The sequence below is a fragment of the Pantherophis guttatus genome, chromosome 1 (genome assembly GCF_059756535.1).
Source record: "Pantherophis guttatus breed Tessera chromosome 1, ASM5975653v1, whole genome shotgun sequence".
NCBI lineage: Eukaryota > Metazoa > Chordata > Lepidosauria > Squamata > Colubridae > Pantherophis > Pantherophis guttatus.
Window position 1 is genome coordinate 309597670 of NC_142063.1, and position 24152 is coordinate 309621821.

A 24152-nucleotide genomic window follows, 5' to 3' on the forward strand; every position below is an offset into this window, starting at 1 on the left:
TAATAATAATAATAACTTGTCTACTTTAACAAATCTCCTTTATAATATTAGTCCTTTTTGTATCCCCATATTTCTAGCTTCTGTTTTTATTATCTAACCATTGATAAAATAACTCCCATGTCAAGAAATATTCAGTTCCTTCTTTTTCCTCAATTGTAAGTGTTAATCTATCCATTTCTGCACATTCTAATATTTTTTTTAATTACACTCTCATCTGTTGGGATCTCTTCACTTTTCCATTGTTATGCAAATACAATTCTGATTGCAGTTAGTACATGTAAAATCAAATATATATTTTTTGTCATACTTTTCCGGTAGGATGCCCAACAAAAATATTTCTGGTTTCAAATCTCTATGCTGCTTTATCATTTTTTCCAACCAAGTCAGGGGTGAAATGTAAAATTTGTTACTACCAGTTCTGTGGGCGTGGCTTGGTGGGGGGGTGTAATGTGACTGGGTGGGTGTGGCCAACTTTTTTTTTAAACTTTTCAAAGCATTTTTTCTGCAAATGCAAAAAAATGCTTTAAAAAGGCTCTGCTGATCAGGCAACACAGCTGGGATCGTCAGAGAGACTTTTAAAGCATTTTTTTCTGCAAATGCAAAAAAATGCTTTCAAAAGGCTCTGCTGATCAGGCAACACAGCTGGAATCGTCAGAGAGATTTTTAAAGCATTTTTTTCTGCAACCTTTTCCGGGGAAGAAGTGGTTAAATGCTTTCAAAAGGCTCTGACGATCCCAGCTGTGTTGCCTGATCGGCAGAGCCTTTTCAAAGCATTTTTTTAACCACCTCTTCCCCAGAAGAGGTTGCAGAAAAAAATGCTTTGAAAAGCCTCTGACAATCCCAGCTGAGCCACGTGATCATCAGAGCCTTTTTTTTACTTTTAAAAGCATTTTTTCGGCGGAAGAAGTTGTAGAAAAAATGCTTTTAAAAGTAAAAAAAAAGCCTCTGATGATCGTGTGGCTCAGCTGGGAATGGGGGGGGGGAGCACAGGGATTTTTGCTACCGGTTCTCCGAACCACCCAACGCCATTGCTACCAGATCAGGCGATCCGGTCTGAACCGGGAGCATTTCACCCCTGAACCAAGTATGTATTTTCATCCAATATTTTTTTGCTTTTGAGCATGTCCAACACATATGATAATAAGAACCAGGCATCTGGTTACACTTCAAACATTTAGCAGACCAGGACTTCCAGTTGGAGCCGTTGTCGTCGTTAGATGGTCTTTTTAAGACCGCCAGCCCCGCTGCCCGTAAAGAGCCGCCTCTACAGCTGAGAGGCAGCTTGAAAAACTCTTCGATCCAGAGGATTCAGGAGAAGAGCCAGCTCGACGAGGTAGAGCCCCCTTCAAAGTCCCCAGAGTGTTTTTTGGCTTCTGGGGAGGAAGCAGGGTGAGGCTCCCTTTACAGCGCGCTGAAGCTCCGGACTCTGGGGACAACTCTGCAATTAGCAGAGCCAGGCAATGCATCCAACGAAACGAGTGAAAGCTAAGAAAATCTTTAAAAATAAGCAGGGTGGAATCTGGACTTGAAATTCAAACCGCAAGTATTTTCATTAGCCCTGTGAATGAATTCAGTAACTGAGAAAAAGTAAAAGTTCTTTTAAAATGGTGCCCGGCTTTAGCAATAAGGAATGCTGAAAGCGAAAGTGGAATTGTTTGAGCTCATTGTGCTACAAAGTAACGAAAAGTAGCGAAAAGTAACAGCGCTGGCCAGAAGAAAGGGGAAGAGTTCTTTTTAAACTGATTTGATTTGTTTCCTCTCCCTTGGGACTTGACTAAAGCTGGGGAAATTCCTGAAAGGTTTTTGTGGTAGAAAGGGAGAGAGGTCATCTTTTTTAGAAAGAGTCAGGCTGCGTGGAAGAATGGCTTCAAAGCAAACAAAGCCAGCTAAAGCTGCTGGGGGGGGGCTCCCCCACTCATAAACCACAAGAGCAGCCTTTGAGCTTGCAAACACAGACTCAAACACAAGAATCTGGATTTAATGATCTGAAGGAATTTATTGCTGGGACTTTGAGGAATCAAAATGAAGCTTTAGACAAGAAATTTGAAAAATCACAGCAGGAATTTAAGGAGGTGATTCAAGAAAAGTATGACAAAATGAAATGGGACATATTGACAGCCATGACTGGTTTATCAGAAGTAGTGGTCCAGATTGATAAGAAAGTGGAACATCTTAGCTCAGAAGTAGAATCTAAAATGAAGGAAGCTGATCAAAAAATTTCTAATGTTGATAATAAAACGCAAAGGCTTGAAAATGAAGTGACAATGATGCAATTTAGATTTATGGAGTTTGCTGTAAGACTCAGAGGTATAAAAGAGAACAATAGAGAAGACTTGAGAAGGGTTTGTGCTGATGCTCTGGCTGTAATGTTAAAGGTTGACCCTGAGGAGATTTTTTGCACAATTGATAAGGTCTATAGAGTGAATTCCTGGGTGGCAAGACAAAGGCAACTGCCCAGAGATGTGGTGATCTATTTTACAGATAGAAGAATAAGAAATGATATCTTACAAAAGTCTTTTGTTTCTACTATTCAAGTGGATGGAAGAGAGATTGGGATTTATAAAGAGTTGCCACCTAAGATGCTGAAAGATAGAAAAGATTTTGGATTTTTGGTGACTGAATTAAAGAAACAACAAATCCCATTCAGATGGGACACTCCAGTTGGCATAATATTGAGGTATCAAGGAGAGAGATATCGATTAAATACTCTTCAAAAAGCGGAAGAATTTTATTTCAGTGTTTTTAAACCTGGTGCAGCATCTCCACGTACTTCCTCGATGTTAGCCATAGTGGAGGGTGAGAAAGAGAAGCAATTTGAACAAGAGCTTGAAGAGCAGAGGAAACAGACTGAGATGGAGGCATTGGAGACTCAAGGAGCAACAGGAGTTTTTTTAGATAAACCTTTGCTGGATCTTCCCTTAGAGTCTTTAGCTGATCCACCTAAAAATACAAGAGAAGTGGCAGCGGATCTTCATTTGATGTTGCATGGTGCTAAAGATCAGCGTATAACTCGAGCAGCTTACAAACAATTTCTAGAGAAACAACAACATCAGAGTTCTAAGCTACCACAAGATAAACAGGGAGTCAATGGTAAAGCACAAAAAACCGAAGCCATGGGGGGAGCTAAGCCGAAGAGTACTAGTTTGGAACAGCAACTTCAGCAAATGCTCTTATCGCTTCAGGAGACTACAAATGACAATTAAGTTTTTATCTTGGAATGTGAACGGATTGAACTCACCACAGAAAAGAAGGAAGATATTTCATTATTTGAGACAATTTAACAACGATGTTATTTGTTTACAGGAAACTCATATCAGAACACAAGATCAAAAATATTTGATAAATTCTAGATTAGGAACACAGTTTATAGCTTCAAATTTGGAGAAAAAGAATGGTGTAGTGATTTATACAAATAAAAGACTGTCAACAAAAATTATAGAAGCAGATGATTGTGGAAGATATATAGCAATAGAACTTCTTACAGATAACGGTCCAATTTTGGTGATTGGAATTTATGCTCCTAATCAGCAACAAGAAAACTTTTATAAATTACTGCATTCTAAAATACTACAATGGGACTATAGATCTATCCTACTTATGGGAGATTGGAATGGAGTAATAGATCCTAAAATAGATAAGAAGAGCTTGGCAAAATCATGTGTCAAATTACCACAGTTTTTTTTTTATAAGAAAGAGGACTTGGAACTGAAAGATATATGGAGAGCGCATAACCCAAAAGAATTGGACTTTACTTTTTTTTCAGATAGACACAGATCCTTCTCCAGGATTGATTTTATTCTACTTACAGTTGACTTGCTTTTAAAAACAAAGAAAACAAAGATATTTCCGAGGACTTTATCTGACCACAGCCCAGTATGGATAGAAATAGAAATGGGAAAGAAAGAGAGAAGATCTTGGAGAGTAAATGAAAATTTGTTTAGATATGAAAAAAATGTAAATGAACTTAAAAAACAAATGAAGGAATTTTTTGAAATGAACTTGAATAAGGGTACCCCTATTGAAATTGTTTGGGATGCGAGCAAGGCCTATATGCGGGGGGTACTGATTTATATGAACTCTAAACATAAATCAAATCGACAAAGAAAAAGCTTGGAATTGGAAGGGGAGATAAAGAAAAAAGAGCAGTTGCTTATAAAAAATCCAACGGATGAAAAATTACAAGGAATTATAAAACTTTTGAAAGATCAATTCCACATGCTTACAGCGGAAAAAGCAGCAACTAATTTACAATTTGCGAAACACAATACATTTTGCAATGCTAATAAACCGGGCAGATGGTTGGCTTACACATTGAGGAAACAGCAGTGTACTCGGACTATTGGTAGCATTGAGTATAGAGGGAAGGAAGTATTTCAACAAAGACTAATCAAAGAAGCCTTCTTAGATTATTATACTAAATTATATGCCAAAGATGATATACAGAATGAACTTATAAATAAATACCTAGAAGAAAAGAGAGTTATAAAAATTTCTAATGATCAAAAGGAAAGAACGAGTTTACCAATAACAGCCGAGGAGATTGCAGTTGCTATTAAACAACTGAAAACAGCTAAAGCTCCAGGAACGGATGGCTTAACTGCGGTGTACTATAAAACTTTACAAGCAGAAATGATTGAACATCTTAAAAATTTATTTTGTAGCATACAACAAGGGGGAAAAATACCCCCTTCATGGAAAGCAGCTTTTGTTTCTTTGATACCGAAAGAAGAGGCAGGTTCTACAAAACCGGAAAACTTCAGACCAATATCTCTCCTGAATACGGATTATAAATTTTTTGTGAAAGTATTAGCCAACAGATTAATGCCAGTTATTCAAGAGGTGATTCATTATGATCAAGCAGGATTTATAGAAGGCAGATATATGAAGGATAATGTTAGGCAAATTATAGACTTATTGGAATATCTTGAGAAGAATAAACAGATCTCTGCAGTGCTGGTATTTTTGGATACGGAGAAGGCCTTTGATCGAGTGAATTGGAATTTTTTATTAAAGACTTTAAAAAAGATGGACTTTGGGGATCAGTTTGTACAGGTGGTCTCAGCAATTTATGAAGAGCAAACAGCACAAATTATTATTAATGGAAGCTTAACTACTAATTTTAGTATAGAAAAAGGCACAAGACAAGGTTGTCCGTTATCCCCGTTGTTGTTTATTCTAACTTTAGAAGTCTTGTTGAATACAATACGGGACTCGAGTACTTTGAAGGGAATAGTGATAAGGCAAGAGGATTACAGAACAAGGGCATTTGCAGATGATCTGGTTGTTACCCTATCACAGCCGATGGAATCAACAATTCAGATGAAAGACATTATAGAAGAATATGGTATGGTATCAGGATTTAGACTGAATCAGAAAAAAACCAAGATGATAGTTAAAAATATGACAGTTGATCAAAAGAAGGAACTGGAAAGGAAGGCAGGCTTTGAAATAGTATCAAAGGTGAGATATCTAAGAGTTCAAGTTGCAGACTCAAATATAAAACTGTTTCAAAATAATTATGAGGTGTTGTGGCGAAAGGTACAAAAGGATATGGAAACCTGGAAAAAACTGCAGCTGTCTCTACTTGGAAGAATAGCAGCAGTTAAAATGAATGTTCTACTTAGATTTTTATTTTTGTTTCAAATGATTCCGGTGCTTAAAAGTGACAAACAGTTGATGGAATGGCAAAAAGCAGTGAATAAGTTTGTTTGGAATGAGAAAAAGCCAAGAGTTAAACTGAAAATTATGCAAGATGTTCGTGAAAGGGGTGGTCTTAAATTTCCAAACCTGAGATTGTATTATGAAGCAGCAGCGTTTACACAAGCAAGTGATTGGTTTGGCAGGACAAAGACTGGAATATTGAATATTGAGAGTTATGATCTTGAATTTGGTTGGCATGCATACTTATTTTATGAAAACAAGGTGGATAAAGTATTTAACAGCCATATACTTAGAAGCTCCTTGATGAGAGTATGGAAGAAGCACTGACTCAAATGGGATTATAAAATACCGTTGTGGTTGGATCTTGGTCACATTATACGGAATATAAAGTCACTCGGGGGGGGGGGTTATACAAAGAAGTACTTTTTAATGATGGGGCAGATGGCAACTAAAGACATTGAACACACTGTTGGAAGAAGGGATTAATTTAACTTGGTTACAGTATAATCAACTTCAACTGAGATGGAGAGAAGATCAAAAAACTGGCCTAATGTTGCATGAAGAAGAATTGGTTAGACAGATAAAAGAGAAAGGCCCAATGCATATTAAGAGGGTTTATAATGTTTTGTTAGAAAGAGACTCAGAAAATGAATTGGTTAAAGATTGTATGATAAAATGGGGGCAAAATTTTGGAGAACCAGTTATGATGGAAACTTGGGAAAAAATATGGGTTCAGAATGTTAAATTCACACAGTCGCAGAATTTGAGGGAAAATTTTTATAAAATGTTTTATAGGTGGCATTTAGATCCTAAGAAATTATCATGTATGTATTCTAATGTTCAACCGAAATGTTGGAGATGTGATTGTTTAGATGCTACATATTATCATATATGGTGGACATGCAAGAAAGCAAAGGCTTCCTGGATAAAAATTTGGTGGGTTATGCAAAATGTTTTGAAGAAAAAAATTCAATTTTCTCCTCAATTGTTTTTATTGGGTATAGTTAAGGGTTTTTCAGTGGGTGAAACAAAATTGATATTGTATATGGTGACAGCAGCTAGGTTATTGATTGGTCAATATTGGAAAAGGGATGACATGCCTACAATTCAAGAATGGACCTTGAAGATGGCCAGTTTTGCAGAGATGGCGAAGATATCAGCATACTTAAAAGACCGGACTCAAGAGACTTATGCATGGGAGTGGAAGAAATGGATAGATTATGTGCAGAATAAATATCAAACTAGGAAGTACCAGATAGCTTTTAGTAAATGTTGTGTAGAAATGTATAGTTTATAGGGGGCAAAATAGTTTATTGTTATGTAGAATTGTATACTACACAGGGGGGAGAATGGAGGGCTGGTAAAGTGTGATATAATGTGGATGGATTTCACCTTGGGGAAGTCATGGGGAGTGGGGAGGGTTTGGGGGGGTAAGGGAGGGATGGGGGGGAAAGGGGGGGGGAAATTGATGTTTGTAAAACTTTTTCAATTAAAAAAAAAACATTTAGCGGACCTGTCTTTAAACATTTTTGCCAATCTTGTTGGTGAGAAATGCCATCTATAAAACATTTTATACGGATTTTCTTTATATGCAGTTGACATAGTTAATTTAACATTTCTATCCCACAATTTCTGCCATTTATCCAGTTCTATTGCATATCCAAAGTTTTTAGCCCAAGCTATCATTGTCTCCTTTACTTGCTCGCTTTCCAATTTGATGCTTGGTAAATAGCTATATATTTTCTTTATTAATTTTTCATCCGTTCCAGTTAATATCTGGTCCAATTCTGTTAATTCTTTATTAAAACCATACATTTTAGCATCTTCCTCATATCGAGATTGTATCTGCATTTGTGGCCACATGCTATATCTATCCCTTGACTACTCAGTTCTTGCTTAGTTTTTAATTCCCCCTTTTCATTCAAAATATCTTTATATCTTATAATTTTTTCCATATTGATAACATTAGGATGTATCAATGCTTCCATTGTGGAAAGCCAGACTGATATTTTCAAATAATGTTGTTCCTTAATTTTTTCCCATACTGATAGTAGTGCATTTCTAATATAATGTCTTTGAAAATAGCTATGTATCTTATTTTTCCCATACCATAAGAAAGCATGCCAACCTAACTGAAGGTCGTGTTCCTCTAAAGTTAATAGTCTTTTATGCCTCAAATTAATCCATTATTTCACCCATGTAAGTACCGAGGCCTGATAATACAATTCCCAATATGGCAACCCAAAGCCCCCTCTTTTTTTGGAATCTTGCAACATTTTCAGGCTTAATCTTGCTTTTTTCCCTAGCCAAATGTATCTTAGTATTGTTTTACTTAACTCTTCAAAATATTTTTTCCTCAGCTTTATTGGAATTGTTTGAAACAAGTATAATAGTCTTGGTAAAATATTCATTTTTATAGTAGCTATTCTTGTCGACAACAATTGCAAGTTTTTCCATTTTCCAAATCTGATTTGATTTGTTGCATCAGTTTCATATAATTATCCTCTTTAATCATTGCACATTTTGCTATTAGTTGTAACCATAAGTACTTTACTTTCTTAACTATCTGTATGTCAATTTTTTTCTCTTAGCTCTCTTTTCTGTGTATCTGTAAGATTTTTAACTAGGAGTTTTGTCTTTTCTTTGTTTATTTTCAGTCCTGCAACTTCACCATATTCTTCTTTTTTTTAAAATTAATTTAGGTCCAGTTTCTAGTGGATTTTCTAATATAAAAACCAAATCAAATTCTTGTAACCTATATTTCTCTTTTTTAATTTCCATACCTTTTATTTCTTCATCTTGTCTAATATTTCTAGTTAGCACTTCCAAGGTCAGTATAAATAGTAAAAGGGACAGTGGACATCCCTGTCTTGTGCCTTTTTTTATATCAAAATTCTCTGTCATGTCCCCATTTACCGTTACCTTAGCTGATTGTTTATGATATGTTGCTTTGATCATATTATTTCCAATTAACGTTATCAAATGCTTTCTGTGCATCCAGAAAGATCAACACCATTTGTTTTCCAGGATGTTTCATAATACTCCAATGTGTTTAAAATCATTCTCATATTGTTTTTAATCTGCCAAAGATTAAAAGAAATCCATTCTGATCTACATGTTCATTCAAAACCCTTTTTAATCTCTCTGCTATTATTGAAGCATATATTTTATAGTCCACATTCAATAAAGATATTGACCTATAATTCTTTATCTGCATTAAATCTTAATAGTCTTTCGGTATAAGAGTAATATTTGCTTCCATCCATGAATTTGGTACTTTTGCTTTTAGCAGAACTTCATTATACACTTCCAACATAACTGGGCCTAATGTATCTTGAAATTATCAAATTAAAATTATACATGTTGAATAGGGGTTTATATTTGTAGAAAGAACATTTCTTTTGACATCTCTGTGCAAAGTTGTCCACACTTTTGGATTTACAGAACAGATCTGAATGGAGTGAGCAAAAAAACTTTCTTTCTAGTTTGTGTATGTCTGTGTACATGTATACAGTAAAAACTAATTTTTGGAGTCTGTAGTCTTCTGTTTCTCATTTCTGGATGTCAAATGGTGAGCTTATACTCTAAGAATTTAATGTTTCTCAAAGAACAAAATGCTACTCAGTCAGCTCCAATAACAGTTCTATGTTTTTCATTGAAGAATGCCAAAAATAGGTGTTCATTTCTATTTTTGACCTTTGTCACATCAGGCCACAAATAAATTCTCAGATTCTCAAGTCCCCAATATTGTTAAAGCATCTTGGTCTCATCTTTTAAAAATTATATTTCCAAAGAGGTATAATGAATTCAATGATAGGGTTTTTTTCCCTTCAATCTGAAGCCATTTTTTCCTCATCAAAAGTAACATCTATCTTCTAGGAGAAACTCCAATCAAAGGTATGATGGGTCCAAGTTTGAACTAATTAAGCCTCCACTCCTAATCCATTTTACTCCTAGTTGTTGTCTGTTTCTTTTTGTAGAACAAAATTCAAAAAATATTGTCAAAAATTACAGCCTATTTTTCCTGGAAGTAAAATTCCTTTTCAAAATTGCATACAAACCTAGCCCAGAGACAACTAAACAGGCTGCCTGACTGAATTATTGGTTCAGTCACAATAAATAAACTGGGGAGAGAAATTTACCACAGGCAAAGCTGACTTTAGACAGACATTTTATTGCCTAAGGCCAGCAGATACCCCGGTACCTCATTTGAATAGCCTCAGATTTCTTTTTGGTGCATTGCTGAGAGTGATTACCTGCCAGGAAGAATTTCAATTTTAGAAGAATTTTATCATGTAGTTTTTGGTAGCACACTAATCCCAAAGCTGCCTGAATAGAGCTAAAGATCTATTCCTTGAACCCCAAGTTGTTGATAATGAGAATTAGGATACTAGTACATCTAGAAATCTGATTGTCATAGCTTGTAGGTGACGGGAGAACACTGAGCCCAATGGCTTCATATTGTATAGAGAATCTAGAAAACTGGCTTATATCAGTTCTGAATTTTTTTTTTTTTTTTTTTTATTGAAAAGGTTTTCAAATACAAATTTTTCCCCCTTTTTCCCCCCCCTCCCCCCCCTCCCTAACCCCCCCTCCCCACCCTTCCCCCCCTGTGACTTCTTCGTAACAAAAAAAAACCCTAATTCATAACAGATTACTTACTCCCTCCTTAAAATACTGACCTTTACTTGCTAAAAGTATTATAAATCCCCCTTTATCCATACATTTCAGAAAAGAAGAAGAGAAAAAAAAAACAAAAAAAAACAAACACATTATACTATAACTATTATAAAATAACTCTAATTTAGCATAATAGTGTTTTATATCTATGCATTATTGCAACAATTCAAAACCACCTTCCACTTTAAAACTATACAATAAGTCCTACTTTAATAACATTTCAAAGCGGGCTCCCCATAAAATCTAATTTAACATTTATTCCACTCTATCCATTTCCTCCACTCCCCTAAATGTATCACTTAAAAATCCCTTTTCTTAAACTAATCAGTCTGTAGCTAGCTTATTCACCCACTGTCTTACAAATTTACCATACACAACAATTCTTGATATCTTTAATTCACTGCCCACACTACTTAAAAATATATATATATATATATTCCATTATATCTAAATAAAAAAAGAAAAGACAATAACTTTAAATTTATAGTCCATATAATATCTTCTTGAAGTCTTTCCACTGGATTGTTAAAACCAACATCCATAATAGGGTGACATAGCTTGCGGATGCAACAGTTTATTCAAGATCTCCAATCATATCTGCCCCCATCAGTAGTAAACATCTTCTTATATATATAAAAGTAAAAACAACCACCCGAGTGACATTATAATTGTATTCCATATAATAATAATTGTGGGTTTCATCAGGATTATTAATTTCCATCATCGTATTGGGTAACAACCCGATCTTCTGCATGTCCCAATATGATTCTCTTGCCTTATAATTCAAGATAATTATAATATCAGTTCTGAATTTTTATCTAGATCGCTATTATCCATCTGACCCAGAGTAGTTGTGAAAGTTCTTTTTCTCACTACCTGTTACCCCATTTCTTATAAGGTAATTTTGAGGAATGAACATGAATTTTCAATTATGAACAATGCGATTTCTCATTGAACTCTTCATGAAAGAAGGAATGGATTGCAAAGTAGTGGCAATTTATGACAGGATCTATGGAATATGCCAGCTCCTTTCTTGAATTCAGTAACAGACAATGCAAGAAATTAATGGATAGGTTAAAGCATAATAAAGCTAAGATTTTAAACTTAGAACTTCTGGGAATTACATAATTCCACTCTCCAGAAGCAGTGATGAGTTATTAGAGATCTTTGCTTCATGACTCACAGCACCTGCAGTAACCCCCCAGTGTTTTGTCTTCACTGTCTTCAAACGGTCTGATCTGCTAATGGATTGTTACCGGCTACCTTAATTATCTGAAATGACTAGATTTTCCCCACTATCAATCAAACAATGCTTGCATGAACATACCTTAGAGTAACTTAAAATTTATATACCTATTTTTTTCCCCTAATGGCACAGAAATACATACAAATTGCATGTTTGTGTAAGTCTGATACATCAAGACCGTGTTGCTCTGATATCGGGGCTACAACTGGCATCTTTACACACCTCTGAATTTACTCTGAGTTATATGCTCATATCCATAATCTGATTTGCAACAATTTCCATGCTCAGTTGGAACTTGAGTTGGGTTAAGTTATATTACAAATAAAGTATCATTCAGATTGAATTTAACTGGCTTCATGGAGATATCTATACAGTTGTCCTAATATAGGTGTGAAAAGAGTTTGATATTGCCTTCTTTTGGGGGTTTTGCTTTATTTTCCAGTCTAGCCTTCAACCCTGGTATTACCCAGTGGGTTTCCAATCCAAATACTAACTAGGATTGATCTGCTTAACTTTCATGTTCAGCTAACATTGGCTACATACTACCACCCAACTGTGATAATACATTTAAGAGTGCTAAAAACTGTTTAAGTCCTTTTCTAGCTGTACAATTTTTTCCAGTTCTAGGGTTGACAAAGGTTTCCAATATAAACTGATTTGAATGCATTGCTCATATAAAAGCTTAATGGTTAGTAGATATCACATATTCCGCACCACTCTGGATGCATATACAATCTTCTTAAAATCTCACTGACAATTTAGAAGAGCAAAACATATTTATAATCCAATGTTTGATTTGCTCAGATATACATTTTTATCTCTTGTTGATGTGAACAAAGAACTTGCTATGACTGCAATATATCTCTCTTCAACCTTTATTTCATGAGGGAGGAGAAAACCTAAATAAATAAATTGGTGCTGTTGTTACTTCTCATACTTGTTCCATAAATGCTTCATCTCAATTCATTTGCTAAGCAAAATGCAGGGAATTAGACCAGCACGGATTAGCACAGACATGTTCAATGAAGAAAGAGAGTATTAATTCTATTCACACCAATTACTATGTTGCAGAGAACAGCTGTGAACACTGAATAGTTTGTGTTTATACAACAGAGATAAAGGGAGATTATATAAAGATGAGCTGTGCCTACATTTTGCTAGCCCTTAACATTAGTAAAAAGATTTGTCAGGAATACATGTCTTTTTTGCCTATTGTCAGTCAAGAACTAAAAGAATGCATGACATACTGGAAGAGCAGCCTAAAATCTCACAACTAGAAGAATCAGAGTCTCTCCCCCCCCCCAAATTGAAGCTGACTCAACCAATGCAAATTCCACAACCATGCCTGATGTTGATTTCCTACCAATACTTCTGACAACTGTTCTGCTTCTGTTTCAAGAGGGCATTTCAGCCAAATGAAGAACATCTACAGAAAACTAGCAACCTAGCAGAAAACTATCCAAGGAGTTAACTGCCCAGTAATATTAGCACAATATTGACAAGGGATGTGGTGGCTCAGTGGCTAAGATGCTGAGCATGTCAGTCAAAAGGTCAGCAGTTCAGCAGTTTGAATCCCTAGTGTCGCATAACAGGTTGAGCTCCCATTACTTGTCCCAGCTTCTGCCAACCTAGCAGTTCAAAAGCACGTAAAAAATGCAAGTAGAAAAATAGGGACCACCTTTGGTGGGAAGGTAACAGCGTTCCATGTGCCTTTGGCGTTTAGTCATGCTGGCCACATGACCACAAAACGTCTTCGGACAGCGCTGGCTCTTTGGCTTTGAAACAGAGATGATCACCGCCCCCTAGAGTCGGGAACGACTAACACATATGTGCAAGGGGAACCGTTAGCTTTACCTTTAATATTAGCACATTAAATAGAGATCTGGGAGCTCATCCGAAGATCTTTTCCACAAAGTATATAAAATTATTTCTTGGGCAAGGTGGAAATATAGGGTTACAGTCAGTTGACTACATGGCTATGTGAAGGTTAGATCAGTTAGATTCATATTGCTCCCACTATTCTGATTTTCCATAAACTGCTTAAGACCTGTTGTTTCTCCCAGAATTGGGTTAGGGTTAGGGATATTTTAGTCAGAAGAGAGAGAGAAAACATATAAGGTCTTTGTCCCAAAACTGGTTACTGTAATTTATATATCATTTTTCCCATATCAGTGCCCATCCAGTATTGGGTTAACAATTTTCAGAATTTCCACCTAGTTTAGCTCATAGTTTAGGAACTGTAACCTCAACACATGTGGAAGGCAACCAATTACAGAAGGCTCTTAGGTACTCAGTGATACCCTACTAGGTCTGATTTACAGAAAATCAATTTTCTTTTGAGTTTTTATAATAATGTGAATCTAATAGCACAGAGTCTGTTACTAATTATTGGAAAATTAATTGTAATAAGAAACCAATATTCATGGATGATGAACTGTCTTTGTTTTTAAGAGAGAATTGATCACATTGAAATTAGATAAAAATTATTATTGATGTATTTTATTTATTGAGATGATGACATCTTTTTTTTTTAAAATCACAATTGAATCTACTCTGAATAATTCAGGTGGATTTTGAATTCTATTATTAAGAGATACAGAATAGTTTTAGCTTGATTCAAGTTGCTAGATGTAGAAGCATGTTGCATGTGAATTTTTTTCCGTTGTACATGCTTTTTTAAGCTATCATTTTGTTTTCCATATTTTCACAATCATTTTAAGCCAATCTATATTGATCTTGACCTCAACTGAGGACCTGGTGGTTGCCTGGGACAGGGCAGCTACTGGGGCCTTGGACCGCGTCGTGCCTTTGCGGCCTCTGACCCGATGCCGATCTCGTCTAGCTCCTTGGTTTTCCGAGGCGCTGAGAGAGATGAAGCGTCGGAAAAGACGCCTGGAGAGAGATTAGAGGACAAGCCGATCTGAATCTGACCCAACACAGATGAGATCTTATATTAAGACCTACCTAGTGGCGATAAGAGCGGCGAAGTCTAGCTACTTCTCCGCTCTTATTGCATCTGCAGAGAACCGCCCAGCCGTGCTGTTTAGGGTGACTCGCTCCCTACTTCAGGTGGGGGTACAGGAAGATCCCTTAAAAGGTCGAGCTGAGGATTTTGTACAATTCCTGCATGATAACGTTGCTCAGATTCGGGAAGGCCTGGACTCCGATTGGGTAGATCCAGGGGAGGAGACGGGGGTAGGTCTTGAGAGCGTTATCTGGGAAGAGTTTGACTCTGTGACTCCTGAGGACATGGACAGGATTCTGGGCAAGCTTAACGCTGCCATATGTTTATTGGACCCGTGTCCCTCCTGGTTGGTACTGGCCTCCCGGGAGGTTACACGAGGCTGGCTCCAGGGGATTATAAATGCTTCTCTGAGTGAGAGTGTCTTTCCCGCTGCCTTGAAAGAGGCAGTTGTGAAGCCCCTCCTCAAGAAGCCTTCCCTGGACCCGGCTACATTATCAAATTATCGTCCAGTCTCCAATCTTCGCTTTGTTGCGAAGGTTGTTGAGAGTGTGGTGGCGCAATAACTACCCCGATACCTGGATGAAGTTGTCAATCTGGATCCGTTCCAGTCGGGCTTCAGGTCACGATACAGCATGGAAACGGCATTGGTCGCGTTGGTGGATGATCTCTGGAGGGCTCGGGACAGAGGTTGCTCCTCTATCCTGGTCCTATTAGATCTCTCAGCGGCTTTTGATACCATCGACCATGGTATCTTACTGCACCGGCTGGAGGGGTTAGGAATAGGGGGCACCGTGCTTCGGTGGTTCTCCTCCTTCCTCTCTGACTGTTCGCAGTTTGTGTTGGCAGGGGGGCAGAGGTCGACCTCAAGGCACCTTATTTGTGGGGTGCCGCAAGGGTCAGTCCTCTCGCCCCTTCTGTTCAACATTTATGTAAAACCGCTAGGCGAGATCATCCGTGATTTCAGGGTGAGTGTTCATCAGTATGCTTCATACTTTTGTATATTTATACAAAGTCAGCTTATTGCCCCCACAAACTGGGTCCTCATTTTACCTACCTTAGAAAGGATGGAAGGCTGAGTCAACCTTGAGCCTGGTGAGATTCGTAATTGCAGACAGCTGGTGTTAATCACAATGCTTTTAGTCTGCTGAGCCACTAGGCCCTATTAATTACTTTGATCAATGATATGACAAAAGTTGCCTACTTGCAATTCCAGAGAAACTTGCAAGGTTCAAACCCTCTTTTGTGACTTTTAGAGCTTCCTCTGAACCAGATCAAAAGGGTCACTCTCTCCAGGTCTCTCCTTATAACATTGTCACATGACAGGCTTCTAAAACAGATGTTCTCAGTACCTGCCTCCACACTTTGGAACTGCCTCTTGGCAGAGATTTCATCAGCTTCCTCAATCTTGGGTTTTAGGAAAATTGTCAAGACCTATCTTGCACAGGAAGGGAGCGTGTTATAATTGAAGGTGGAGTTTGCAAGTGCACAGCATTTGCAACTTTTGTGTTTTATCTCTCTAGATCTTTTCACTTTTATATGTATTTGGTATTGGAGGGCATTATTATGTTGACATTGTTAATGTCTACAAGAAAGTAAGAAAGTACAGTTTTCCACTGTGTATATACTGTTTTCCTCAAAAATAAGACCCTGTCTTATATTTTTTTGAACCCTGAAATAAGCGCTTGGCCTTATTTTGGGGGAGGTCTTATTATTTTGGGGCACATGGAGCAAGATGGGGCTCTTGCTGTCTTACCTGATTTCCAGCTCTGCATTTAAATATTTTCGGGGAGGACTTATATTTGGGGGGAGGCTTATTTTAGCACATGCGCTCAAAAGCCCGATTGGGCTTATCGTCAGGGGATGTCTTATTTATGGGGAAACAGGATATACATATACATATACATGTATACATACATACACACACACACATACATATATATATTGCATATACACGCACAAACACATATAAATTAAACAAGTTCCTACAATATTCCCATCAAACCTCAGCCCTGCCCATCTGTATGATGTAACCCAAACATTAAGTGTATTCTTGCCCATTGAAATTTTTCTCATCTCTGGTCTACAACTAATAATTTGAACAAATTAATGCAAAACTCTATGATTTGAGTTCCAAAAAGTGCCACTTATTCTTCATTACACCCTTATTTTCAAACACAGGAAGAATAGAAGGATGTTTTGCACCTTAAAATGGTGAAATACAACAGGAAGCTCTCATTCTTGGTTTATTGTCTATTAATATTCAGCTATCCTAGAACTTTTTACAGCACATTTCTGTTTTGTAGAAATAAAGTTCTACTATTTCTATGGTAGAACACTAACAGTATGCATTTTTCTTCTGGCAGAAAATTACAGTATTTACTGTAAACTTTGAAATGGGATATCTTTTTTCTAAAACATATTTTGAAAAGGCAGTAAAAATAATTTCTCAAGGTCTAAGGAATATTATTATGTTAAAAAATGATTGTTTAAAAACAGATGCTTTTATGATCGCACATAGGTGCACCCATGTGTGAGCCCATCACAATATAAAATGGACATAAGCCAAAAAACAAAAAGGACATGCTTTTAATGGAGTCCTTCATTATCTAGCAAAACCTTTCATGGAGCAAACAGTATGTGTCATAGCTGTTATCTTACCATAGGCAGGTTGCATACACTAAGAATTGCTCTCCAATCTCTGGTTGAAAAGATCATTGTTTTTAAAGGCATGGAGGTCATGCTGATTTATTGACAATTAAACCTGAAGAATCTCTAAACCTTCTAAAAATAAAACCCATCTGAGTAATTCTGCCAAAGAGAGATTATTCAGCAAGTTGTGTCAGCTGTCATTTTTAGGTTCAGCAAAATCCAACTCCCTTGGCCTGTTTGGAAAGAAGTTTGTGGCCTGTTCAGGTTCTAGCAGCAGTTGCTATAGAAACGAGTTTCATGGGAATCTTTTCCAGTTATGAGAGGAACCCCTGCAGATTTCATGTAGAGCTCTTCCTGATGCATTCTGGGAAATCTATGGAGGTGCATTCAGTTGGTGCAGACTTCTGGCCAACTCTGTTTGCTAGTTTGTTCACATTTTCTCAATTCATATGGCCACCCATGTCACTGTAGCATATTGGGGCAACTAACAACACCTTAGAATAACAGTAAAACCCAATAATATGTAAAATCCATAATGACCACTGAAACCAATCCAGTAAATTAAAATATTCTGCAGTCATTCTGAGGGCTCTCAACTCCCATGCCTGTGAATACATACAGCCTTTGGAAGTTTTTTCTTCCAAAGTTGCTGGAGAAGGATAAGAATATGTAAATGGTGAACTTCTGAGCACTCAGATGCTTTTTTAGACAGATCTCTCTGACAAGGCATTTCAGTTGTCAACGTTATCAAAGTGGCTTTCAAAACAAGGAAGGGCATTACTGAATACATTCACCCCTGAGGAGTTTATTAACAAATATTTTTTCCTGAAATACAAGCTGGTTCGTGTCTTAAAATATAATACAAATAAATTAGAGAGCAATATAAATTTGCATGAATATGATGAGAATACTTAGAAATTCAACACCATACTGCAGTACTATGATTTTGAATAATCAAAGTACGTCATCTCCTTTCTTCCAAAGGAATTCCAGTGCCTGTTTACTACTTCAGAAACTGTAAGGGTGGTTGTATTCTGTATATCTTACTTGAAGCAGAACTACCTTGAAGCATGAGACAAATGTACTGAAAAACAGATACTAGTTTTGATTGTAAGGGCAGTGTAAGTGTAGGTAAGCTTTGCCTACATTTTATGATTACCAGTGCCTTATTTTAGTCATCAGGTAATTCTGATGTCTAGTGAAAAGAGTTGGGACTTGAAACAAATTAAAAACCCAGAGCTTAATATTGCCCATATTCCATGACACTTTCCTTGTTTGCTGCTGGTGCTTATTTTAAGGCATGTTCATTGGACAAGGTTTATTTCAGAGAAATTATTTTGCCTGATTAGAACCAGGTCCAAGTTGGAGTTAATCCTCAGCAAGATGTCCTTTGAAAATCCATCTCAAAGTAGTACAGGCTCTGGCCATATGCATACTTGGTAAAAGCATGTGGCCATTTATCCCCCCCCCCACCACCAATACAATACAGTAATGTTATGGAAAACTTAAAGTAAATCAGAAACCAATAGGTGCTCCAGCAGCTACATGTGCAGGCATTTGCTCTTCCTGCCTATTCCTCTATTGTCAACAGCTTCTATAAACCTAACAACAACCTACTGTCCCAATCTAAAGATAATTACTTTGACAGAAAAAAATCCCCTATTGCTAACTTAAGAAAGTAAGAGAGGGTAATCTGAATATGCTATCAGATTTTAAAGAACTGTGTGTGATATAGGTTATGGTGTGGATATCTCTGAAATTTATTTATTTATTTTATTTTTCTTATACTTATATGCCGCCCTTCTCCCGAAGGACTCGGGGCGGCTCACAGAAATTAAAACGATGAAAACAATTAAAATAGCTACTAAAATAATCAATTAAAATCTCCCAATTAAAAATCACCCATCAGATCAGCAAATTTGTTGGAAAAGCCATGTCTTCAGGTCACGGCGGAAAGAGAGGTCGGGGGCCATCCGGAGCCCCGTGGGTAACCCATTCCAGAGGGTCGGTATGCCCACAGAGAATTTCCTCATCCTGGGCGCCACCAGCTGACATTGTCTGGCCGATGGCACCCGGTGGAGGGCAGTCCTATGTGAGCGCACAGGGCGGTGGGAGGCAGGCAGAAGGTGGTCCTGCAGGTACCCTGGGCCCATGCCATGTAGGGCTTTATAGGTAAGTACCAGCACCTTGAAGCGGATCCGAAGGACCAGTGCAGCTCGCGCAGGAGAGGTGTAACACGGAAGTAATGGGAAGCTCCCGTAACAACCCACGTGGCCGCATTCTGGACCAGCTGGAGCCTCTGGGTACACCCCAAGGGCAACCCCATGTAGAGGGCATTGCAGTATTCCAATGAGAGATAACGAGAGCTTGGGTGACTGTACGGAGGGCATCTCTGTCTAGGAAAGGGTGTAACTGGTGCACCAGGCGAACCTGTGCAAAAGCCCCCCTGGTCACGGCCGTCAGATGGTCCACTAAGGACAGCTGTGAATCCAGGAGGACGCCTAGACTGCGAACCCTTTCAGAGGGAGTAAGCAACTCCCCTCCCATCAAGAGTGATGGGGCCACTAGACCATGAGATGCTGGCAACCACAGCCACTCCATCTTGGAAGGGTTGAGTCTGAGCCTGTTCCTACCCATCCAGACCCGTACCACCTCCAGGCACTTAGACATCACGGAAAGGGCATGTAGCAGTACCATTGCTATATTTAACTGTAATGTAATTTCCCATCTTTTTGAGACAGAAACATATGAGACCAGTAATGTATGTCCTAAAATATATTTAAAATAGTGAAATAATAACATAAAAAACTTGCTTAACTAAAAAAATAAAAAGAAAAGAAAATCAAGGCGAAAGATTTATACAATCTGAAGAGAAACCAGAATATAATTCTGGCCAAACTGTATAACTATCTGGTAGATTATGATTTGATGGAGGAGGTAGTTAAGGACCCAATGATAGCATGGGCCAAAAATTTTGGACAAACCATAAATCTGAACGAGTGGGACCAAATTTGGAATAATAATCTTAAAATGACCAGGGCAACAACTTATAAGGAAAACCAATACAAATGATATACAGGTGGCACTTAGCACCGGCCAGCATTGCTAAAATATACCCAAATACGACCCCAAATTGTTGGAAGTGCGGCCATCAGCAAGGTACTTATTATCATTGTTGGTGGACATGCCCACAAGCTAAAGAATTTTGGAGGATGATACAAAAATGGGTGTCAGAAATAATAGGAGATACAATTGAATTCAAACCAAAAATATTTCTCCTGGGAATCTCGAAGACAGAACTTGCAAGAAAGAAGAAATATCTCATTACACATATAATAACAGCAGCGAGAATCTCCTTTGCTCAACATTGGAAGGAAAAAAAGTTGCCATCCGAAGAGCACGTAATCAGAAAAGTACTGGAATGTGCCGAAATCAACAAACTGACATTAGAAATTAATGATAGAGAGGAAACTGACTACTATAGTGTTTGGGATATGTGGTATGAGTGGTTGAAGAAAAGAAAAGCGAAGTGAAACTTGAGAGAGTTAAAGAAGTTTAAAAGGATGATTAACTAAATGAATATATGGATAGGAGTCATACTACCGGTAGGAAGAAATAAAAGGGAGTAAAGATGCAATCTTATGTAAATAAAAGGTAATATTATATATTAAGGATTACAAAAGTAAGAAATCCTACGGGCAGTATTCTTAAATTAAGATAATTAATCAATACCATGTAAATAACAATGTAAATATTATGAAGGTATATATGTATATGTATATTAACACCATGAAACCGGAAACGGTGGAATTGTACTATAATTCTTAAACAATCAAAACTTTTTTTAAAAAAATCAAAAGAAAATCCTGTAAAATTCAAGTAACCCCTTTTTCCCACCACTCACATAAAGAATCCCTATCCTCATTATAGGTTATCACCTGTTGGATCTCTCCCAGGGATAATAGCTAAGGAAAGGCTGGCATCATAATCCAACTTTCAATCTGGATTGTAGTTTAAGATGCAACATAGAATGTCACAGATGCAAACAATATTGATTGCTCTGGTAAAAGACCTAGTGAATAATCATTTTGTATATATCTGTGGTGTTTGATAACATCAATCATATTTTCTTGCTTGATCACTTGCAAGTTGGGAAAAGGAGAGATATCCTTTGCAGATCTTTCTTGGCTTGGTTTAGGATGCTCACAATTTTCCCAGTTGAGTCTGTCCACATGTTGTGAGGTTAAGGAGTTTTCATTGTGTCTTCTGTTTGCTAGTCGGTGTTCAGGATGTGCTCTGTCTGCCTGCCAATCCTACATGGTGGCTATTATACTATAGATTATTCCTATTCTCCCCTACTCCTCTTGGGCTACTGAGGTTTTTGGTTAGTTAACATGTTTTGGAGGGCTTTAGTTGGTTTGTATGGTATGTGATGCCATGTGGTTGTAAAAATCTGTTGGTTGTTTCTGAGATGTTTTTGATGTATGACAGTATTATCCTTTTCATAGTTTCTGTTTGTTGTGCTGTAGTGAATTGAGTGGTCAGGACTTTTTGTTAAAGTTGCATGGGTGCCCATTTTGTTGGAAGATGTATACAGTAGCTGGTCTGTTCCCTTTTTCTGGTGTTCCAGCTTGCTGCAGTGCATTAGTGCTCATCTTACACAGCTCGTTCTTACACAGCTTCTCTTGTGGGAATTTGGGTTGTTACTTTGGTAATGGAGCAATTAATTAGTGTGGATTATTTTTCAATAAATTTCCATTTCTAATTTGTATAAAAATATACAATCCCAAATACCTCAGACACTACAATGCACATCTAGACATTCCCTGCAAGGAAGAACAAGATAATGTTATCAAGTCCCAAAGTCTTGTTGAAAAAAAAAATCAGGTCTTTATTTCCTTTTGAAAACTAAAAAATGTGGGGGTCAATCTAATCTCTGGCAGAATGCTGTTCCAGAGATAGTGGGGCAGCAATTGAGAAAGCCTTATTTTATGAACCCTATTGATGACATTCCCTATGTGAAGGAGCCTGGAGAAAATCCTTTCTTTTTGATCTTAGTGGACAAGCAACAATCACTGGGAGTAGGGAATCCTGAAGCTATCCAGTTGATATATAACTTCCCAGGCTGAGGTAGAGACATTTTGGAAGTTCTGATTCAGTATCCAGAGGCTGTGAGAGTCTGGAATGGTACAAACCAGATAGTTGCTGCCTATCTGGAAACTAACTCAGAGGCAGTTCCAAGGTTAGCTATAGATAGGGTCACCTTCCACATGAAGAAGCAAGTCTGCAACCTGGAATCTTTTTAGACTCAGGCATTCTCTGAAACACCAAACAGAAGCCATGGGTTTTGTTCATCTGAGAGTGATTTGCCAGTTTATAATCCTACTTGGACCATGAAACTCTGGTAACAGTAACTCCTACCTTCATCACCATGTGACTTGATTATAGGAAAGTTCTCATTTATTAACCACAACTGGATTGGCAACTCAACTTTTAGTGACTGTGCTTATGATCTTACTGTACTTCAGGTTTCCTTTGCTTTATGGTCCTGCAAAGGTTGTAAATGTGAGAACTATTACAAAGTTACTTTGTAATTACCATTGTAACTATGAACAGTTGCTCTACAACATGGGCGTCAAACTCAAGGCCTGAGGGCTGGATTCGGCCCGCAGGGTACTTAGATCTGGCCCGCAGGGTCGCCCTGGAAACAGCGAAGGACTGGCCCGTGGTGCTTCTGCCAGCGAAAATGGAGCTCAGGAGGGCCACAGATTCATTAGGAGCCTGTTTTTGCTGACAGAGTGCTTGGGCCACCACAGGCGCCGACAGGAGTGATGTCAAACTGGCCATGCCCAACCCAGCCCCCCGAGGTCAAACACAACCTTGATGTGGCCCTCAATGAAATCGAGTTTGATACCCCTGCTCTACAAGGAACTTGCTAAACAAGGACTACCTGTAATGTCAAACACAATATAAATAACTGCCTTTGAAAGTGGTCCAGAAATTTCAGTTGGTATAAAATGTGGCCAGGATGAGAATCACTATTGCAACATGGCATCTATTTTTCTGTATCCATTTTAGAATTCTATTCAAAGCACTTTATGGCTTCACTCCAGGATAATTGAGGGGCTGTTCGCTCCAGGTAAAACCTGCTCACCCTAGGTAAGGGACATTCAAGGTGCAGTCCCTGAAAGAAATTAGGGGATAAGAGCTCTTGTATGAACCCCATTATTTTAGGATTCTTTGCCCTCAAGGTGAGTACAGACCCTTGTTAGTGATTTTTTTTTGTAAGACTATTAAAACAGTGTTACTTCATTTTTGAGGTTGATTGTCATTTGGTTTTGTGATTTTTATGACTAGGATGGTTTACTTGCTGGTAGTGACTGTTTTGATATAGTGTATTGTGTTGATTTATCTGTTTAATTTAGTTTTAATCATATTGTCAACAGTGAAGGTTAACATACTTGTAAAAAATAAGTAGAGAGAACATTATTTAGTTTACACAAATTTATGTAATTTTTACGTAAGTATGATTTTGGAACATTATTAGTAGAATCATGTTCTTGGTATCTTGGAAGCAGCCATGTCAACAGAAACATAATGTACAAGCATTCCACAGCACTACTTACATTTTTAAAACTATGCAACCAATTCTAATCACATAGTTCATATCATGTTTTTTTTTCATCCAAAACAATGATAGGTTCCCATCGAATATATCTTTTCTTTTATGTACACTGAGAGCATATGCACCAAGGTAAATTCCTTGTATGTCCAATCTCACTTGGTCAATAAAGAATTATATAATAGAACAGTACTCTCAAATACTGTAAATATACTGATTGTCTCACTTATTTGTCATTTTATTTTATTGCCTCCATGTTTAAATGTAGATATTACTGAATGTAAATGTAAACAAACAGTACCATATATTGACCTGAACAAATACAATGC